The 22194-nt window shown below is 42.0% G+C and overlaps 1 protein-coding gene across 3 annotated transcripts in view; it reads left to right on the top strand.

The window, feature by feature from the left end:
• The first annotated feature begins 9104 nt into the window (after window positions 1-9104).
• The window catches only part of LOC108118579 (protein amalgam), a 123767-nt gene continuing 110677 nt past the window's right edge, over window positions 9105-22194 (top strand). For all 3 annotated transcript variants that reach the window (XM_017231338.3, XM_017231339.3, XM_070281788.1), the window contains exon 1: window positions 9105-9555. The gene's annotated coding sequence lies outside the window, so the exon portion shown is untranslated. The remainder of the gene's footprint in view (window positions 9556-22194) is intronic.

Genomic DNA, 22194 nt, shown 5'->3' with positions numbered 1-22194 from the left:
AAATGAAATTATGAGTGGGGCTGCAGCGGCGACAAAAAGTGTAAACAAATTTAGCCAAGCGGAAGTCCAGACACACACCCACACAGCGAGGCACACATACACTCACATATACACTACGCACATACCCGCCAAGGGAAAGCCGCAGAGGATGTGGGAAAATGGGCGGAGAGATCACATTGTTGTGCGCTGTTGAATGTTTGCTCACAAATACACATGGCACATGGACGCATGCAGTTGTCCAGTTTCCACTGGACATCCCCACTTCCACATCCCCGGCCTTCGTACTTGATATTATTAAATTTTTTCCCTAAATACCGCTGGGAAATTAAAAAGAAATCATAAAGCAAATAGGGTAAGGCAGCCAGCCATCTGATGACTTGCTGGCCAATTCCGAGATTTCTGTAAGAGAAATAAATTTAGCCTTTAATTTCTGTACAAAAAGGTTTTTCAATATTGTATACTTTTTAGGGAATGCATAGGAAGAACAATACAACCCTCAGATAAGTCGGAAAGAAAGAAGAATATCTTCAAAATCTCGAGATATGCAATTTCATTCTTAATAGCTTAAAATAAGTGGTTATTACATACAAATTCTCACCAACATCTAGGCCCGAAATATTTTTTAGTTTAGAGGGCCAATACCATACATATAACCTCAGGAGGGTTAGGGCGTATAGGGGCATATCTTTCGCAAGTTTCACCTGATTCTTAAGAGGAATACCTTAAACGATTTGTACGTCGATTTTCCACAAATCTGCATCAAAATCTAGGAAAGAAATATTTTTTAGATTTTTTGTCAAATTTTCTAGGGGGTTGCCTTCCAAATCTTGAAAAATGCATGGAAGGCCAAAATAACCCTCCCCGATGGGCATATCTTGGGCAATTTTCATCTGATTCTTAAGAGGAATACCTTAAACGATTTGTACGTCGATTTTCCACAAATCTGCATCAAAATCTAGAAACGAAATATTTTTTAGATTTTTTGTCAAATTTTCTAGGGGGTTGCCTTCCAAATCTTGAAAAATGCATGGAAGGCCAAAATGACCCTCCCCGATGGGCACATCTTGGGCAATTTTCATCTGATTCTTAAGAGGAGTACCTTAAACGATTTGTACGTCGATTTTCCACAAATCTGCATCAAAATCTAGGAACGAAATATTTTTTAGATTTTTTGTCAAATTTTCTAGGGGGTTGCCTTCAAAATCTTGAAAAATGCATGAAAGGCCAAAATGACCCTCCCCGATGGGCATATCTTGGGAAATTTTCATCTGATTCTTAAGAGGAATACCTTAAACGATTTGTACGTCGATTTTCCACAAATCTGCATCAAAATCTAGGAACGAAATATTTTTTAGATTTTTTGTCAAATTTTCTAGGGGGTTGCCTTCAAAATCTTGAAAAATGCATGGAAGGCCAAAATGACCCTCCCCTATGCGCATATCATGGGCAATTTTCATCTGATTTTTAAGAGGAATACCTTAAACGATTTGTACGTCGATTTTCCACAAATCCGCATCAAAATCTAGGAACGAAATATTTTTTAGATTTTTTGTCAAAATTTTTGGGGGGTTGCCTTCAAAATCTTGAAAAATGCATGGAAGGCCAAAATGACCCTCCCCGATGGGCATATCTTGGGCAATTTTCATCTGATTTTTAAGAGGAAGACCTTAAACGATTTGTACGTCGATTTTCCACAAATCTGCATCAAAATCTAGGAACGAAATATTTTTTAGATTTTTTGTCAAATTTTCTGGGGGGTTGCCTTCAAAATCTTGAAAAATGCATGGAAGGCCAAAATGACCCTCCCCGATGGGCATATCTTGGGCAATTTTCATCTGATTTTTAAGAGGAAGACCTTAAACGATTTGTATGTCGATTTCCTACAAATCTGTATCAAAATCTAGGAACGAAATATTTTTTAGATTTTTTGTCAAAATTTTTGGGGGGTTGCCTTCAAAATCTTGAAAAATGCATGGAAGGCCAAAATGACCCTCCCCGATGGGCATATCTTGGGCAATTTTCATCTGATTTTTAAGAGGAAGACCTTAAACGATTTGTACGTCGATTTTCCACAAATCTGCATCAAAATCTAGGAACGAAATATTTTTTAGATTTTTTGTCAAATTTTCTGGGGGGTTGCCTTCAAAATCTTGAAAAATGCATGGAAGGCCAAAATGACCCTCCCCGATGGGCATATCTTGGGCAATTTTCATCTGATTTTTAAGAGGAAGACCTTAAACGATTTGTATGTCGATTTCCTACAAATCTGTATCAAAATCTAGGAACGAAATATTTTTTAGATTTTTTGTCAAATTGTCTAGGGGGTTGCCTTCCAAATCTTGAAAATGCATGGAAGGCCAAAATTACCCTCCCCGATGGGCATATCTTGGGCAATTTTCATCTAATTCTTAAGAGGAATACCTTAAACGATTTGTATGTGGATTTTTTAAAAATCTGGATAAAAATCTAGGAACGAAATATTTTTTAGATGTTTTGTCAAATTTTCGGCCCAGTTGTCTTAAAAATTTTCAAAATGTATAGGTGTTTTTTTTTTATAAATTTAGTAATACGCTTTAAAATCAACGAATGAATAAAAGTCCATATCGTTAGACATAATCGCCCCGGTTTCTTTAAAATTATTTTCTTCGAAATTAAGCAAGTCTTTAGTTTTGTTTATCAATTAGCAAGTATTCCAGCCCTCCAAGTGCGAACCCATTTAAGCTGTTTAGCCATTTTCAATTTACATTTCGGTCATTCAATTAGGAGGTGCATAAAATTTAGCTACATAAGTAATGGAGCAGCCTCATCATCATCATCGTCATCAGCTTCGGCAGTGGGGATCATGGCCATCATCCACGTGATTGCCGGGCGTTCTGGAGGTCGTCAGTGCCAGCAGCGTCAACATAGTTTGAATTTAATTAAAACCAAAATTAGTAAAACCCAGAATAGAGCAGCGCCGTGCAGGACATGGCAACCCGAGTCCATGCAGCCCGAGCAACAGTTACTTGGCGCAGGGATTAGAGCTCCTGGTGGAGGTTCGGCTCCTGCTCCTGTTGCTGCTGTTCCTTCCTGGCAAAAGTGCATGTCTGCAGAAAATCGAATCAGCAGCTCAACGTCCTCATCCCGAACCCGAACAAGTCCTGGAGCCATCCACCTGGGCTTGAAGCAGCTCGACGCCATGCCGAAATATCTGCAACAAAAGCATAAGATGTAGTGGAGCATTTGATGATGAAACGACGTGTTAATTAAGGTCATAATAATTCAACTTAAATTGAAAACTTGCCCGGCAAGCAGCCCGGCCAGCAATGCCACCTTTCAGCCCCCTTTTTGGGGGCGAAGCGGGTCGTTTGGGCATCCTCAGCTAGCAGGCTAAGCTGATTGCAACAAATTATTTTGCACCTTGGTTGAACTTTCCTTGAGCTGCAGACAGCATGGCGTTGATAAACGAATTCTGTTAGTTTGCTTTGCTTATTTTAAATGGAACTAGGTGGTTCGGTGGGGCAAGACTGTTGTTGCAGGACTAGCTGCAAGTGGGCTAGCTGGCCGGTCCCAGGGACAAGGGCCAATGTTGCCTTTGGTTTTGCATAAACCAGACAACGCATCTAATAAGTTGCAGCTGTCGGTTGCCACCCTTCTTTCCACTTGACGACGATGGAAGTTTTAAAGTTTTTCCTGGGCTCCGCCTAATGCCTCAAAGTGCAGAGCTGTGTTTGCCATTAAATTTTATTAGTTAAATGATAATTAACAGTTGGGTGGAAACTTTGAAAATATCTCCGTCTAATTTGCATAGCCAACTAATTGGCTTAGAGGGTCATTGCTTTTGCTATTTTTCGGAGCAATATCTATGTACGTGGTATCCTGTGGAATGCTTGGGATACGTACATACAGACATAGATGCTCATAATTAACATCCACACACCTGCAGTTTGTCTTGTCCCGACATCCTAATTCGAATGCTATTCATAATTCTAACACACATGGCTACACTCACAAGTACACACCGACGAACGGCGACGGATGCAAGAAGCAGATCCTTGCAAGCCGCAGGATAGTTTGGCAAAAGCTTACTTGGCGCTGCGCCCACACCTCCGCACCTCCGCACCTCGGCACCTTAACCCGAAAACTTTTTACTAATTTACATTCATTACACACATTTGCAATAAAACTAGAAACCCAACTCGTACACAAATTCAAGCGCATGTGTGCCAGGATATATGTATGTGTATATTATCCAGGACTGCGTTTTGTATATACATATGTATGCATGTGTGTATGTATTACAACTACATACATTGACATTTTACATGCTTCATTAGCGTGTAAGCGCGGTAATAATGAAATTTCCTTATGGCTGCATTTACAGCTTCACTTTGGGTGGAAGTGGGTGGTGGTGGTGGGGGAGTTCTGGGTGTCGGGTTCTGGGCGGGTGATTTCTTGGAAACTAGTGCATATTGATGGAAAGTTTTTGGGGGCGACTCGCCCAGAACTTGAGGCTATACCACCGCAATTTATGTTGCTTTCTGGCCCAAAAATTTAAGCACCTTAAAGGTGATGGCTCAGCAAGGCAGGCAGGCACCTGCCGGCTTTTAGCCACTGATTGCGAACAGACAATGGCAATCGAAATTGCTCTGAATTTCGACAATCAAATCAGCCAACAAGACAAACACAAAAACATAAAGCAAAGACATACAAATTTGTCAGCAGTCAGTCAAAAATGAGCAGCGGAAATGATGGCAGAGCTGGCGGAAACGGAACGCGACAAGGTGGGTGGGCGGAGCAAGTCTTAGGGATGGTCCTGGGGCGGAGATGTGGCAAATCTGCTGCACAGCTGATGCCGCCTGCCACATGACCTCCCCGTGACTTTTGCCTGCTGTGCTTCTGGCTGAAATTAAAATTGCATTACGGGGCAGAGCAAGCAACGTATTGGGTACAGATTTGGGTTGGATTTTGCCTTGGATCGTTTCGTTTGCTAATGCACATGGGGAAAAATACCAGCTTAGTCTTATTAAAGAATTTTAAGGAATTTTTTATGACCAATTTCAATCGTATCCTAATATTTAGTTTCTTAGAATGTAGCTGCAATTACCACATTTTGAAACTAATATTACCAACTGGGGACAAGTGGAATGCACTTTAAGTTTTGTTGACTGTATTCTCATGTGTGTGCTTGTTCCATAAATATTTCAATATTTGTGCACATTTGAAGCTGCTTAGCCACGCCCACTGCCAACAGACCCGACAACCAAGTCAGGCAGGAAATAGTTTAATTAAAATTCCTTTGGCAATGTCATTAAGGACATTACATTTTGTAGATTCTGGTGCTGACGCTGTTGATGTTCAAGGTATTTGGAGAGGCCTGCCAGGACGAAGGACATTTCAATAAGACACGACGCTGCCCGGCCAGCCCTGTCAGCCCTGCCCTCTCGGGTAGGACCCGTCCAGCCAAGGACCAATGAATTTCATTGTTTTCGCATGCAAATTTGCAATGTGCCAAGCTAAACAAAGAAGGCGAAAGTCACAAAACACAAAGCAGCAAACAAAAGTTAAACGGGGCGATCCTTTAAAAGACCATAACGGCATGTAAATTCCTTTAGCACGCCCCATCGATATGGTGCCCAACACCGCCCGCCAATGCCGATGCCGATGCCGCTGTCGATGATGATGAGGAGCCTCTCAGGAAAGTGGAAAAAACAAGAGCATAAAACCTAAATGCAAATGGCCAAAAGGTTCGATGTAACGTCCAAAAGAAGAAAAAAAACACTACAATGCATATAAAAGAGCAAATAAAAAAGAGAAAACAAAGAAAAGAACAAAGAGGCGGCTAGGAAAACAACAAGATTAAAATGAAAACAATCATGACAATCAGGGACCGCAAATGTCAAATTAAATTATCAATAAATTTCCACCAAGGAGCCATGCCGGACGCAAATTCGTCCTTCCATCTGACGCCTTGGATGGCACTGGCAATATCAAGTATACGCCACCGCCACTGCCACAGTAAAGCATGACCATCAGTCCATCCAGACCACCGAAAGAAGGACCAGGACATCACCACCCACCGCCATCGATGGCAGCGTTTGTAGCACATAATGAAATCATTTACAAAATGAAAACAACAGCAGCAGAAGTGGGAGTGCCAAAGGACACTAAAAAAAACATTGCATATGATATTTAAAATTTTTAACCAGTTTGTAAAAAATATTGTGGTAAAATGAATGATTAAATGTTTAATTATTCAAATGTTTATATATTTTATTGTTAGGAAATTGAAAATCGATTAAGAAGCACCAATTTTGTAGTGCACTTTTATAAATATTTAAACTGAACATTCCCAGAATCTATGTATGCTTATTTAAATTTTTTGCTTACTATAACGACATCAGCGATTGAGACAACTGGCGAAGCGACAAAGCAGCAGTGGCAGGATGCGTATTTAGAATGATTTTGCCTGTAGGGCGTGTGGATGTGGTTCCTCTTTACGATTTCCGTTTGTCCACGGTTCGAGCTAAGTGTCCACTGTCCGTGTCCGTGGCATTCCGGCGCACTCGTCACTGGGGCGAAAAACAGAAAACTTTGCACGCCATTGAGCTGACGGCACTCTGGCAGAAGGAAAAAAATATAAGGCACACTTGCAAATCATAAAACAACAGACGCGAAGAAAATGTTTTTTAAATCTTCATAAATATTCATTATGGTGGCGAGTGCTGGAGTGGACAGAACTGAACTGAACGGCGCGGCGCTGAGGTACTGAGGCAGGGCAAATAGTTTGGGGCATGGCAGTCGGCAAATTGGGCCTTGGCCACGGCCATTGGACACTGGCCAGTCTTGGACTCTGCTCTGTGTTGGCTCGAGGGGTTGGAGGATTCATGTGGGTGGCACTCTGCTGAGCGGTAAGCTTCGTTCCGCAGATGGCAGTACAAGAAGTTTGCCGCAAAACAAAAACAGAAACGGCAAAAATAACAATAAACTGGCTTGTGGAGCGTAAGTAAGGAAAGAAAATGAATTGAGGGCGTATTTCGAGTGTGTGACGGCCTTGAAGCGTGAAGATGAGGCCCGAACCAGACGCCGACAGTTCATGTCCATGGCCAAAATGGTCAATGGTACGGGACCTGAAAACACAACAGAAAAAAAAAAACATTGCAAACAACTATAAATAACAGTACGTACCGCAGGACGAAAAGAACATCCTTGGTCCGTGGGCAGCACCACAAAGCTGTCAATTAGCAGAGTTTCTTACTTAATTTTTCAATTTTTAGAAGGCCTTAGGGAAAAGTGACAGGAAACTGAACATTACCAATGAATGAAGCGTCAATATTCTGCTTTTTAATATCTATAGATACCACGGATTTTTCAATAAACTTATAAATTTTTTCTATCTTTAATATAAATGTATCCATATTAAAAATTGTAATGCAATGGTGATGTTCTCTTAATTAGATTAAAATATTGGCTTCAAGATTTATTCATTTTTCGCAAAAATACAAATACAAAATACAAAATAAAAGAGAAAGCTCCCCTTAAACAAAAAAAAAGGTAGGGAATTTTAAGCCAGTTCCCATTAAATTCATAAAGCTTAAAAAGCTTTTAAGCTTTTGAATCCTTTGAATCAAAAGGCTCTAATCCGCTATAATAAGGATAATCCAACAATTTTAGCCCAAGTTAAAAACAAAAAAAAAAAAAAAAAACAAAAATAATTAAAAAAACTATTCTCAAATTTAATCTTTTATCTAAAATGTTACTTTACTATTAGTGCAATATTCTATTTTGATTATCCATGATCTTAGAGCCTAAATAACTTACAATTTTTTTTAATAGTGAAAGCATTCATAAAAAAGACTATTTTTCTGATCGTACACTTATTTGTCATATGAAAGGATATTATACCCTTTATTTTTAGTTAGCCTGTGTTCCACTGCAGACCCTGTATTTCCTCCCTTAAGTTCCACAAGCCATAACACGAGGGAAATTTTCTCTTATGGCGCGTGGCACACATTTCTTGCGGATGCTAAATTGTATAAAGAAATTTATAAATCCATTTTGAATAGTGGGTTTCGACTATAATATACCCGTTTCTTTATAATTAATTTAAATAGATCAGAATCTTAACTAGATCTAGATCTAGATCAGAATCTTTTTTATTACATTTTTATTTTAAAAGAATTTTCATAGATATTGGATATTGTGATAGATTATTAGAGAGATAAAAATAGATTACAGTTCCTAATTTTAAAAATATTCCATTTTATATGAACTTCGTATGAACATGAAACAATCGTAGCATTTTTGACCTAGGCTTTTTAAAATTAACTAGTATAAATGCACGAATAATGGAAAGACAGGGATACATAAGTATATATCTATCTAGTATATATCCTTGATGATCAAGAGGTTATATTTATGTTGTCTTTCACATATCATACCCCTGTATTTAACCGTTACGGGGTATAAAAAAGAGCAGCAGTCGACACTGCAAGAAGAGGAAGAAGAGGCTGTATCGCAGAAGAGGCTGTAATACCAATTACATTGTGCTAGTCGTTCGTACGCAACCCCCCGATCAACCCCTTCCGCCGGCCATTGCGCTCGTGGGTGCTCGCCTCGGCTAACTGTTGAATCAACGAGTGGTTGCCGAGTGCGACTTCGGGAGTGCTCGTTTTTGGCGAAACGATGGCTGCCCTGTATCGTTAGTCCTCATCGAAACGCGCAAGCAAGCGGTTGTGTCCTCGTCCCACTGCCATCTTAAAAAAATGTGCTACCTTTGATTCTCAAAATTCCACGTCGAAGGCAATTAATAACGAAAATCATCATAATCAACTCTATCGAATAAGGATACTATCTGCCCATAAAAAAGTGAAATTTCGGAAAAATTAGGGATTTTGATCGGTATTAACGCGGTTCGCTTCATTCGCACCGGATTCGATTGTGACTCTCGCGCTCCCGACTTTATCGTTATATAGTGGCTCCAACTAATTCAAGTTCTCTCATCCCCAAACTAAGTCCATTCTCTCTCGCGGAAAACCGTCGAAACGCACATTGCCGGCCACGATTTTAGAGCCGCAAACGAAAAGAAAATTAACCGGCAAACATCGGGCACTGCAGTTTGTGATTAACCGCAGGCAAGACGAAGATTTTTAATTAAATTAAGAGCGAGTGGGAAATGCGAGTCACCGCAGAAGCAAATGTAAACAATCAGAACGGAAATTAAATATTTAAGTATTTGTTCGTGGGAAATTGTGTCGAATTTTAAATTAGGACGACAGCAGGACCTATGTGCATACTAAAGTGACGTATCCGCATCGTGTGTGTTTTGTGCGGTTGTGAGTGTGTGTCCTCCTCACCGGTCGAGTCCTGCCGGGATATACACCTGCAATAAGTAGTAGTGTGAGCTAAGTCAAAATAGCCATAAATAAAGCCCGGCTAACAAATAAGCAAGCAAACAACTAAGAAGACTAACAAACAAACTGTGAGGTCAAAGTGCTAAGTCAGGCTAAAAGACCAAAAAGTGACAGAATTGGTCAGAGCTTCGAGCTCCGAAATACCCCTCTGATTTTCACTGAGGTAAGTTCCTCCGTCACCTGTTGAAATTCGAATTGGAGGAGTTCTTAATGCAATTATTCATATGCACATGCATCCGCTTTATACGTGTTCGTTGACGAGTGGAAATCACGGAAATAAAACAATCGCACAATTTAATTGCAGCCATTGTTTTTGTTGCACGAGCACCATCCTGCCTCTTACTGAATATTAAATGGTAGAATTGCAATCATTCAGCTGCATAATTAATATAAAATAAAGCTATGCGATTTTCGCAATCACTTCGAATTGTTTTTTTTGTCCATTCGATTTTGTTGCTCTTTCTGCGGCATTATTTGGTTTGTGTTTTTGTTGCATATTTTTTAACAATTAATTAAAAATATGTAGGAAATATTTTCGCACTTCAATTGCTTGCTACGTTTTATTATATATGTAGGTATATTTTGTACCATCCATTTGTTGTCCATAAATTGCGAGACGGCTTTGGCCATGGCAAATTGCAAAAGATTTAAAGCATTGTGTAAAATCGAAGTTTATATAGAAAACAATAATGTGTCAGTTGCAAAAACCAAATGCACATCCGATGGCAGTGGCCAATCCTGGGAAAAACGCAAAGCTTTCAAAGTGACAATCACAGTTCGTTTACTCGCATAATATGCCAGTCCAGCTTAACCGATTGATACATGGAATATATATTCGCATATGAATTATGAATTGCTGGAGATATTAAGCTCTAAACGAATGATTTTGTTTCGCTTTAGTATTTAATACTTTAACGTTATGGGTTTTGACGAAATTTCATATGAAATCTAAGCTATTTGGTACATATTAAATAATAAAGTCATGTCTACTCTTAACTGATCCTTTGGATTAAAATGTATATGTTTTTAAAAATAACGCATGTATGTATGTATTTTTAATGGATTTTATTTTTCACCCACTCAGTGATACAGCCATATATCGAAAACTTTAATTTCCGCTTAAATACTGCGGCCAGCAGCCGGAGCTTAAAAATGAAAGACACATCAATAAATAAGCATGACCGGCCCGCGGAGTCAAGTCCTCCGGCATACCATAAACATACACCATACATACGTAAATAGATCCCACACGCAAACGAACACACACACGCATATTTATATAAAAGCATAAATAAGTCAACACACATAATGGTTAAATAATTAAAGACGCACGAAAGCCACGGCAATCACATGGTATAATAGTTAAAGACATTCATATTTATATTTATCGGGCCTGCACTCGCAGGACAGCGCTTAATGGTTGGCCTGGTTCGGCCATTATTCAGGGATTCGGGATGGCAGGATTCTCTTTCCAGCCGGGGCTCAATTATTTCTCACTCCTCCCCCGAGTGGGGCCAACAAAATGCAATTTAATTTAAGAGCAGGCAACTCTATTAAGTTCCAATTGTTATTCAAAATTCCAATTCCAAAACTCAAACTCAAAGTGCATATCTCATGTTTTTGAGGGCGTGTGGGCGTGCCTGCCTGTCGTGGTAATTGTTTTAAAGCATTCATACATAAATTTGGCTAATTAAACATGACCGCACAAACACACATTCCCAGCACCCACAGTCGCCCGGGAGGAGCTCGTTCGGAAATGGTAATATGAAAATATTCCCTAATAATGGAATAATGTAAATAGCAGTAGTTTCAGGATGTGAACAGGATGCAAGGGACGCAAGCCACAGACAGGCAGCTAACAACCCGCACCGTACATATGCCGGCCTATTCGGCTATCGAAGGCAATGGCACCGAACCATAATTCTCATATAACATAGATTCAATTGACTTTAATTCAAGGGGTCGGGCATCGATTGCTTCGAGGCTGCTACCTGATTCCGAACTTGCCACTGTCCCTTTTGCTGTTCCTGATATTGATATATTGTACAATATATTAGTTAGGCAGCTTTGGCTATTCACCACATAGCTGGAAATCATTATTAATTACCAAAAATTGCAAATTGTTTTGGCTTGGTCTCTAGACTCTAAGAAAATAGGTTTTAATGAGGACTATCAAGAGAATAATAGAGTTACTTAAAGTTGAAGCTCTTCTATAATATTCGAACCATTACTTTGATTTCCCCTTTTTTTACTTTATCTCGAAAATCCCTTCCCTCATAAATATGAATTAGTTCGCTTGTGGTAATTGCCAGTTCACCTTATCCATTTCACAGTTCATTTTCAGTTCCCTGAAAATCACACACTACCCAGTTTTTGGCAGGACTCCCCGCTCTAGCCCAGAGTACGTTCATTTCCAACTATTGACTAATTAAAAAAATAAACGAAATCAACGGAACACAGAAGGAAAGAACGGAATCTAGATGCCATAATAAGCAACTATTTCTGGTTTTCTTTCCCTTTCGGTCACTGGTTTCTGGCTAGCAGTTACCAGTATCGCCCTTTTGGCCTTTGGTGTGTTTGCTCGATGTTAAAATTTCTGGCTAAATGGTAGAAGCAAAACAAGGAATGTCCATACCTCGAACAAAAAGAGGAGCCACAGTAGTAGATTTCTCGTATTTTTCCAAATGACCCAATAAATTTGAGCTCATTATGACGCCAAGCCACGCTCTTCTCTTGCCGGCTTTGTTTGTGGCCAACTGAAATAGCAAATGGCAAATGGCAGAAAAATCAAAAATAAAAGAGAAACAGTAAAACAGTAAAATAAAAAGAAAGCAGAAATTGTAGAAGCAGCGGCGAGTAAGTAAAATAAATGTGGCAGCAATCGTAGCGAGAGGGAAAATGAAATGAGCCACCAGCTCCAGCCAGGAGCCAGGTAATTGCTGTAAGAGGGCCACTGCCACAATGAGGGGCAATGAGCGTTGCCCGGGGCATAATGAGCGTGAAAATAGTGAAAATATGAAAACGTCTTCGAGCAGCATGGTCGGAGTGGTCAGAGGGCATTGGGCGTGGCAATGAATTACAGGTGAACACAATTTTTGATTTGCTGATGGCTAATTCAGCTGACAGGGCAGAAAAGTATGCTATGTTTTTTTTTATTGCCAATTATTCCTTGAGGCACTTTAGTAGACATATTTAAAATATTATACATACTTGAATTAAATAATATTTAGATTTTTAATTGCCACTCAGAAACTAGAAGGGTATGCTGGTATTTTCGGAAATTTGGTTCCATGTCCTGTTTGTAAATTCACTCTGTTTTTGATGCTTGATTTCACAGCATTCAGCCCAGCTTCAAATTATGCCGCAATTTTGGTTAGCCAGCCTGCGCTTGACCGAAATCCATGCTTAGGCGCTTTATTACGGCTAATTAGGATGCCGTTGCAGTTGCAATTGCAAGTGCAGCAGGAGCTGCTACAGTCACAGGCCCAGTTGCTGCCTTTGCTGCTGCATTTTCGGACAGCTAATGCCAAGGCCCATACATACACGCAGCTGCGCCGTATGTTTAGGCATTCGAGTGTGCACATTTGAATAATTAATTTGTGCAGTGGTAATTTACACGTTGGTTGACTGGCTTTTTGGTCGGAATTCGGTTGTGCGGCTGTGAATCGCTCTGGGGCCCGTGGCTACATGTTATTTGATTATTTTGCTAGGCCAATTGCATTCGCTTTTGAGGCTTCCAGTCTGTGTGGCGAACTGGTGGGCATGGAGCGAGGGGCGTTAGGCGTTGGGCATGACATGGCATATTTATGACAATGGTAATTAAATTTAATTGTTGCACTTCTCCGGCAACGCCCCCATATCGTTGCGGTCGCTGGGCCATAACTTAACCCTCTAACGTAGCTTTTGCACGCATCCTGGCTTTTTTTGGTTATACTTTATTTTTATCCTTTAATTTTTGTGGCTTGTTGGCCTTCGCCACTTGTCAACGGGCATTGGCTTTTCCATTTTTCCATTTCTGGTACTAGGCATTTGTTTGCCTCTCGGTTTTATTGTCGCCTTGTCCATTATGGACTCTACTTAGGCTCCTTTGCGTGCTGTTACTGATATGATAAGGTTAGTTAGAGCCGCCGACTAACCAATCCTCCCCCCGGCCAGTTGTCGGCTTAATTGCTATGCTAAACGCTAAATCATAGCCTCACGTGCACCACGTAATTAGCTTAAATTGTAAGCTGTTCATGTCCGAATGTATGAGTGTGTGTACGAGCGAGTGCATGCACCCACACACAGGTGTGTGTGTGGTGTGCGTGCTTCTAATTAGCCAACGGGTCAAATGGAGTCCTATCCTGGACCATGCCAAGTTTCTCCATTGTGGCCGTGTTGATTGGCTCAATTGGATGTTGTATTAGCTTTGTGTGCATTCATCAAAGCCTTTTTTCACACTTGAATGGAAAATATAATAAATTTGCATAGTAATTAATTGCATTCTTTCGAGGCATGTCTATTTCAAAACTCTGTTATTCATATTAAATTGAAAATGAAATTTTAAACGTTTGCCATTTTATAGTGAAATCATGTAAAATATTAGAAAATACTTGGATGAAAGTAATATTTATTTGAGGTGTCATTTGTCCATTTATTGCTACATATATTTATTCAGTAAAATTCTTGGCTTCAGTTAGGCAACTGACAAAAACAATGTTTTTGTAAATCTCTCTCTTTATTTATTAAATATGCGGTGATACTCTCCACCATGTTTGTTCAACAGCTTTCATATTTTGTGCTCTAACTAAATTTCTGATACACCAATTCAGTTCCCGGTTAAGTATTATTTGCCAATAAACCAACCTGTTTATATTCGATATTATTAGCTTTGTTAATTATATAAATTTGACTAATTTATGGACTCTGCATACAGCCACTGCATACTGAAAATGTCTTAGATTCAGTACAATAAATAAACAAATTTAGCCGAAATTAAAACCGGTTTAATTAAGTGAGATAATCGAATAATAAATGGACTTTACCATAGCATTTATATGCACATATAAATGTATCTGCCGGAATACGGCCGAGAGGATCTTCGTTTGTTGTTCATTTCAAAGTCAAAGTCTAAAAGGGAATACAAATAAAAACGACAACACTTCCTTTATTATTTTTACTTATTTCGGGGCTTGCCTTTGGTGCGGGGCATTGCCCGCAGGAGCCCAAATAATTAAATCCAAAAGGAAAAAAAGGAGTCGACCCGAAGGGAAAGCCCAAGAAAGAAACAGTCAACAGTCGGCGGAGCGATTGCAAGGACAAGTGAAATGGAAAGTGAGGAAATGCCCGCCAGCAGTTTTTGACAGTCTCCTTGACTTTTGTTGCCTTTCGCGCGGCGTTTTTAAGACCAACCTATACCCTTACCGACTCCCACACCCATTCATAGGACCCACACCGGGACCGCCCTTCGATGGTAATGAAAAACGCGCCCTTTGTGGGCTCCCTTAATGGGCGCGGGCGTTTTGCCAGGAATGCTTGTCGTGCCCCGGTGTCCCAGTTTGTGGATGTAGCTGCTGCCGCATACCTTGTTGTGCCTTTTATTTTGCGCCATGCGCCGGCAAAACTTTTTGAGTAAATGTCTTTGTCAGCAGGTGTAGGCTGGCTGGTTTTCCTTGTTCCGTCCCTCCGGCCGCTCTTCATTCCATTTCCTGCCCGGCGCCGTTGATGTCCTTGCTGGCGGGGCTCCTTGCAGTTTCATTACCCCGAAACAGGAGATTTTTGTTTAAACTTGTTCGAGAAAAGAGAAAAATAAAAATACTTTTCATCATTTATGCGGTCTTTTGCTGTTTGAGTTTTTTTTTCCGACTTTGTTATCCTGTGGCTGGCTGTAATGCCGAAAAGTTGCCTTTGCCCTTTGGCCCATTGCCTCGACGCCGACCTGTTAAATGTGTTTATTCGGAACACTTGAATTATTTAGACACATTTGACTGGCATTGACTTTGATTAGGCCATACATATTCCATGCATTCATAAAACCTGCTGCTTAGACAGATTTTTAGACACCGTTTTATGGCTCTTAGGTGGGCCTTGTTGGGGTTTGGCTTGTTGGCCAAAGTCAGCATAAAATTTAGCACGCAATTACCAGGCTGGGAGATAAGTCGATAAGCCGCTGATGAAATGGAATGGCGTGACGTTCTGGCCAGGATCAGGCAGAGATCCGGGGCAGGGGCATAATGCTCATTAAAATGCAACGAAATGTCACCTATCTGAAATTGAAGCGCAATCTTAACGGACCTAACAGCCAATTATAGGAGCCAGGACACGGCGTAAATTTCACGATAAACATCCTGCAGCCTGCCTAGCCAGGCCAACAGAAGAAATAGCCACAAACGAAGCTGGCTAAATTAGAGTGCAAGCTTGTTAACGACAAAAGATGGTTCATACAGGAAAATACGAGAGTGGACGTGTAAATATATACAGAAGAACATACGAATACGCGTCTATTTATGCGATTCTTTTTGTGTATATAGTGGCTTTGGGTCATTGGGGGTCATTGGTCCGCCTAAGACGTTTGCATAATATGAGAAAGATTTCCCTTATTTTTTCGGTGGGTGGCTGCGTAAGTAAAGTCATATTAAATGTTAGAAGATGGAGGACTTAGTGGGCCCGTCGCTCTGGTTAACTGCAGAACATAAGCCCCGGCATGGAAAGCGATAAAAATGGCTTGGCTATTGTGTATTGCTCCTGCTGCTGTGCTTTGCTTTTGCTCGGTGCTTTTGCTTGTGCAGAAAGCACCATATTGCCAAGTGTTCCATTCATTCGGTCTCGCATTGTCTGGCCCCATGCGTAAAGTGAACAAAAATTGTGGGAAAATTACATTTCGAGGAGCCCCGGCCCAGGCTAGAGCCCGGAGCCCACAGTCCAGGGTCCAGGGGGAGAGAGTCCAGAAATCCCGACTTAGCCTATTAGCATTCATATTAAAACGAAAGTGGAGCCATATTGCGTATACGCATCCATGTACCCAGCTCAGTGTGTACATTGACAGAATGTGCGTAATTCTAGGCCACTCCCACTCCCATCCTTCGAACATCCTTCGTTTGTTTGCTTGTGTGCGTGCTACCGACGGCTAGAATCTGTTACTTTTGTTGTTGTTTTTGCTGTTAGTAGCAGGCAGCACTTGGGAAGATTTTAGGATTAACGTGAGCTCATCTGCCCAGCCCAACTCCGCCTTCAGTGGAACACATCATCAGGAGTGAGGAGTGAGGGGAAAGTTAATTCCTTTTTGAGTAATACGCGTTGTCCTTTGAATAGGCACGAAATTGCATTCTTTGGCTACCAAATTTTATGTCATTCCGGAGCTTAGAAACTAAACTTGGGCATTTACTTTTATTAAAAGCGAAAATATTGCTTTCAGTATCAACTTGTCTAATGATTTTTTTTCATGTTGAAGGAAAGCCTACGATGTGGAAGTATCAAAGGGATTTGTGAAGATTAAAAAGGAATTTGTAAGGTGTCTGCCGGACTTTGAAGGAATCTTGAAAAATGGTATAGGCTTAATGTAAGCTCATATGTTTTTGCATTATGCATTGAGAATGTTTTTCTTGGAATAAAATTAAAAAGGAGCCTATCTGTACAAGTATCTATTCCTAAAGAGACCAGTTATCCTTCCGAAAATTGCTTAATCGGTTGGACTAAGTTTGGGGCCCAAAACTAGCCACGGGAATTGCCCAGAGTCGGCCTAAATTTGGGTATATCAATGGAGGAGAGTCTGCCACCGAATGGACAAATGGACAACAGGCACTTGGCTTGACTCGGTTGTTTGCGTGTTTTGCTTAGGTGTTGTCGCTTATGTGGCCTGCCCAGGACACTTAAGGGCACTTTAGATGTAGCAAGGGGCAGGGAGCCAAAGAGAGAGTCGGAGAAATGGAAAGCCAGAGAGAAAAGTGCAGAGGGGGAAGAGAGAGGTGCGAGCATATGGTTACACAAGGATACAAAGTGGTCAGCGTAGCCATTACAGCGTCAAAAGTGCTTATCTACACAGTTGTCCAGTTGTGGTGGTTGTTGTTGTGGGTGTTGCCATTGTGTTCGTAGCTAAATAATGCGCTTAATAGCGCTCACCCACCTCGCCAAGCCGTGGAGCAGCCAACAAACAGCGACCGTTCAGGACATCACGCTCTGCGTTTTTGCCATTTGTGCCGTACCGTGCTTTTGTCTTTCAGCCATTAGGCTGGCAAACACCTCCATCCAAACATACACAACACACACACACACATCGTTCACATGCAGCCGAGTCACGTTTACCGAAGCTTTTGTTGCTTTTTCTGCTCTGGGGGCTGATGCTGCCGGCTCGATTAGCATATCAATATGCAACGCACCCATACCCCCGGCTATGGCTTTGCCCATCCTAGAGATCTGGCTCTATTCAAGGAGCCACGCACAAGTGACACATCGTTATGCGGCCTGATAAACATGAGCTCCACCTACTTACAATACTCTCGGCACTCAACACCCACATTGCGCATACGGCACGTTGTCAACGTCAAGTGCTTGAGAGCGACAAGAAACTTAATGAAATGAGCGAATTGAATAGTTCGAGCAAAGGCGGGCAGACACTACTTTTACTTGGGCCCGGGCCCGAGCCCGGATATTGGGTTTTATTTTATTATATTTCCCCGGCTTTACTTGACTTTGCCTTGCCATTGCCTTGCCGTACTTATTCTCTCCATCAGCCGCCCATCTTCCTTTGGAATAGCTCTAGCTCTGGTTCTGATTCCGATTCTGCCGTTGTGTGTGCACCATCAGGCAACACATGCCGCCATTTCGCAGCATAATATCAAATTACAATGACTACCCATGTGGATCAGTGTGGGTGGGTGTGCGGGTTACCCGGCATTTATTGCCGTACACCCACAGCCACGCACAACACACAAATACACACACCTCAGCCACTACAACACACTCGTGTGCTTGTAAACTACTTAATGGTGTGTAAATTTGCCGACGCGCTTCGATGCTGTTCGGTTTCAATTTTGCGGCTGAGAAAAATTTATTTTGTTACCAGCTTTGTGCCTGCTAGCTCCCCGATCTATCCCCGCTCAGTACTCCCCACAGGGTACGGAAATTTTGCAATGCGTAATGGATTTCTGCAATTAAAGTGAAAACAAGGCCAGCACATGGACTCGCACGCAGGGGAAATTTGATCAATCCCCGGATTGAGGAAAGCAGAAAACAAACAAATAGACTGGCAGATAGATAATAGGACTGTCAGTTGGGTCGGTCGGGCCTGTAGCCAGAAAATCACTCACAGAAACAGTTGCCTAACCTGTTGGCTTAGTTTGAAAAGTTGCTGGCCCAACGCCTGCCCTGCCCCGCCGCTGTCTCTTTCATTATTAGCAAGTTTGGCTTACCCACTCCACTGTGTGGCTGGGAATGGAATTCAATTTTAGCCCGACACAGGAATTACATGCAATCCAAGTTGACTCTACTTTTCCAGCACTCTTCTCAAGCAGACAATACAAAAGCCAGCGGCAGAAAGGATATCTCCAGCTCGATACCCCCCGGGCACTCACACTTCCTTTCTCCATTTCGATTCCTGTGTACGCTTGCCAAAAAACTGTTTACGTACCAAATAAATTTGCCATTAGATGAAGGGGAGAATTTACACGACTTCAGCCAGGCCAGAGGACATAAACAATGCAGCTGCAAGTCGGCCAAGGAGAGTGACACAGGACTCGTACAGCTCCAGCAGCTGCAAGGACACAAAGCAGAAAAAAAGTAGCAACTTCGATGTTTGTGTCGATAACGTTTGGCGAAAATTTACGGTGAGCATACATTGAAATTGTCACATGGAATCGAGAAACAGGGCCAGGATAGGAGATACACCTGACTGGAATTTACCAACTTTGCCTGCCGGCTGCAGCCGGCTAATGAAATCCTGCCCGGGATCTGGGAGAAAATCCTTCTTGAGTCGAGTGTCGAAAATTGAATTCCCTGCTTTGGAGGCATTACCCCATCGAACATAAATTATCACTTGCAGCGTGCAAGTGCCTCACTATAGAATCCCTTCGCTATTTCTCGTTCTGCAGCCTCAAATAAATACAAATCAAATAGCAGGAACAGCGGCGAAGCGAAAGGCTCTCTCCAGCTTAAATGTACATTGTATATACTATACGTGTACAATGGCAGGAATATATTCTGTCCACGGGATACTGCAGAGGATCGTTTATAATCAGAAAACCAGAAAATTTCATATTGCCTCAATGGCCCCGACATGAGCACACTCACACCGACTCTTTGTGTGTCTGAGCAAAAATCTTTGAACTATGAAAAATTGATATTAGCTAAAAATACTTTTAGTCCTTGTGGCCACATAGCATGTCCTTACCAGACCACCCAGCCCTTTTGTGTCTCCGTCTCTGTCTCTGGCTGTGTCTCCGGCTCTACTGTGTGGGGTTCCTGATTCTGGTTTCCATTCTGGTATCCTCTATTGGCCAACTCGCCTTTCTCGCCGCCAGTTGGAGTGTGTGCACAATGATTAGACGGACCCGACACTGCCCACATTGTACAATTTGCTCTGATTCCTCCTGTCGCCCAGGGACTGCCCAAAATGCCGCCTCCCCGGGCCATGGGGGATACACACATACTTCCTTTTTTGGGGCTGCTTATTTTGGCTGAACTTTATTTAATAAAGCAATTTGCGCTTGGCTGACATTAGTTATTGTTTGCGCCCTGACCCCGAATATCTGGCCCGGGACAGATAATGTGTGCGGGCTGGGGACTTTTTTACTTTGCCACGGCTCTGTGTTTGCCGGCCAATTGCCACAACTTGTTAAGCAATTAAATTTAATTTGCATGATAAAAAATAAATGAAGACTTGCCGGCCCACTCTGATATCTGGCTGGAGTGCCATTCCCCTTGATTAATTATGATTAATGGTGACTACTATGTTGACAACGATAGGGTCCTGCATAAAGTCCGGATCAATCAAGCGGGTGGGTAAATATTTTTGGAACAATGTAACGTAAAATGGAATTTTTGATCAGCAAGTCATGCCGTATCCTTGGAAATCACGCTGTGCCAATCAAGTCAATTAGTTGGCCAGCAAAAGGGCACGTTACCAAAAAATTTAAAGAATTTTCTACGCGGCGTCGTGTTCAAATTGAATGCGGATCCTCCGCCCCTGCCCTTCTAACAGGCTATGCCTCTGGCCAGGGTTCTGCACCTTTCTGCATAACAAATCAATGGCGGAAGCATTTTTTCACGCTGCCTGCAACATCCGCAACGGTAACGCCTGCGGCTCTACACTTCTCGGCTTGCGAGCATTTTTGCAGCTTTTGTTGGCGTGTGCGTTTTGCCAAACTGTCAATCAATAGAATTGTTCGGCCCTTTTTTTCTGCCATTTTTATTTTTCTTTTTTTTTGTATTTTTTTGTGAGCCACGGAACCGCAGAATTCAGCCGATCCTATCCGAGCCGCAACCGAATAGAATCGAATACAATCGGCGCTCTTACAATGTTGCCACTGCATGTGGCATGTAGCAGCTATGGGCTCGAGCAGCGAGCCGTCAAAGTCAACGTGCATCATGTGGCGACGTGGCGTGCAAGAGGCCGGGCGTCCGGACTCCGGAGTGTGGCAATGTTATTTTTCGCTTTGTGGCTGCGCTTTCCCCGTTACGACATTTGCACACCACTACTACTGCCTACCACTACTGCCTATATTGGCAGCAAAACGCAGCAGAACCGAGAAAAAAACGTCAAGGAGAAAAATGCAGAAACGGTGAAAAAAACTGGCCAACAAGTGCCGTTGATCTATGAGGGGTCAGGGCAGGGACATCTGGCCGGGCAATGTGTCCAAATTTAAGGCTTAAAGTGCAGGTTCAGCAGGGCAATTTAGGATGCAACTTGGCAGAAACAAATGGATGTTATGGCCATCATTTATGATAGTACTTGTTTTTGATCAATAATATTTCTAATAACCACTTTAGCGTCTTTCTTTCTAAAGTTTCATATAAATCTCCATTTGAATAGTCGGTTTAGTTGCCACTTTTTTTTGGCCTGTACCTAGCCAAGTATTTTGTCCTCCTTCGAGCCATCAAACTGCTCGTTAACGCTCCAATAGAGGAGTCACTGCTGATAGAGGCTGAAAGCGAGATAGAAAAGGAGTCGCAGGATACAGGAAGAAAGGAAGGAGAGCACCTTAAGGCCGCTGGCTGCGTTCTGCATGCGGCTTTGATTTTTGTCTTTGTTCACGTTTTGGGCCATGTACGTTGTTGGCCCAAAGGGCAAAATCAATATATCCTTGTGGCTTGACGGTATTTTTTTTTGGGAGTGTGAGTTCTCGGCCGTGATTTGCCTTTGCCTTTGCTACGTTGCCTTTTCGTAGCCACTTTCCCCCGGAAGTGGCCCGTCTGGTTGCTTAGGCATGCAGGCATTCTGGCATTCGCCAGGCATTCAACCACTCAGGCCGCCCCTCCAGACACAGACCCAGCCCCACATGCAGTTCTCCGTTTCTCTGCCCGCCACCCTTTCAGTTTCTCCAGGGCCGTTTCTCTACTTGACTGGTTTTTGTGTGAATCGGCCGTGATTACGTCTAATAGCTGTCCAAGTCGATCGATGTTCCCCGTACTTGACAGGCGAGACTTGCCAGGCACTCCCTGGCAGTCCCATCGGCTTCGTTTAGCCTGATCTTTGGCATTTGCGGTGGCCGTCGTTCTGATGCATAATAAATGAGCCAACGCCACTTTCGCCCTAATCATATAATAATAACTTAAGTAATGGCGAGCATAAATAAATGAATCACTAATGAGCTGAAACTGTTTCCTTTCG

Source organism: Drosophila bipectinata, chromosome 3R (genome assembly GCF_030179905.1).
Source record: "Drosophila bipectinata strain 14024-0381.07 chromosome 3R, DbipHiC1v2, whole genome shotgun sequence".
NCBI lineage: Eukaryota > Metazoa > Arthropoda > Insecta > Diptera > Drosophilidae > Drosophila > Drosophila bipectinata.
The sequence above is the reverse complement of the archived record's forward strand: the minus strand, read 5'-3'. Positions and strand labels throughout refer to the sequence as shown.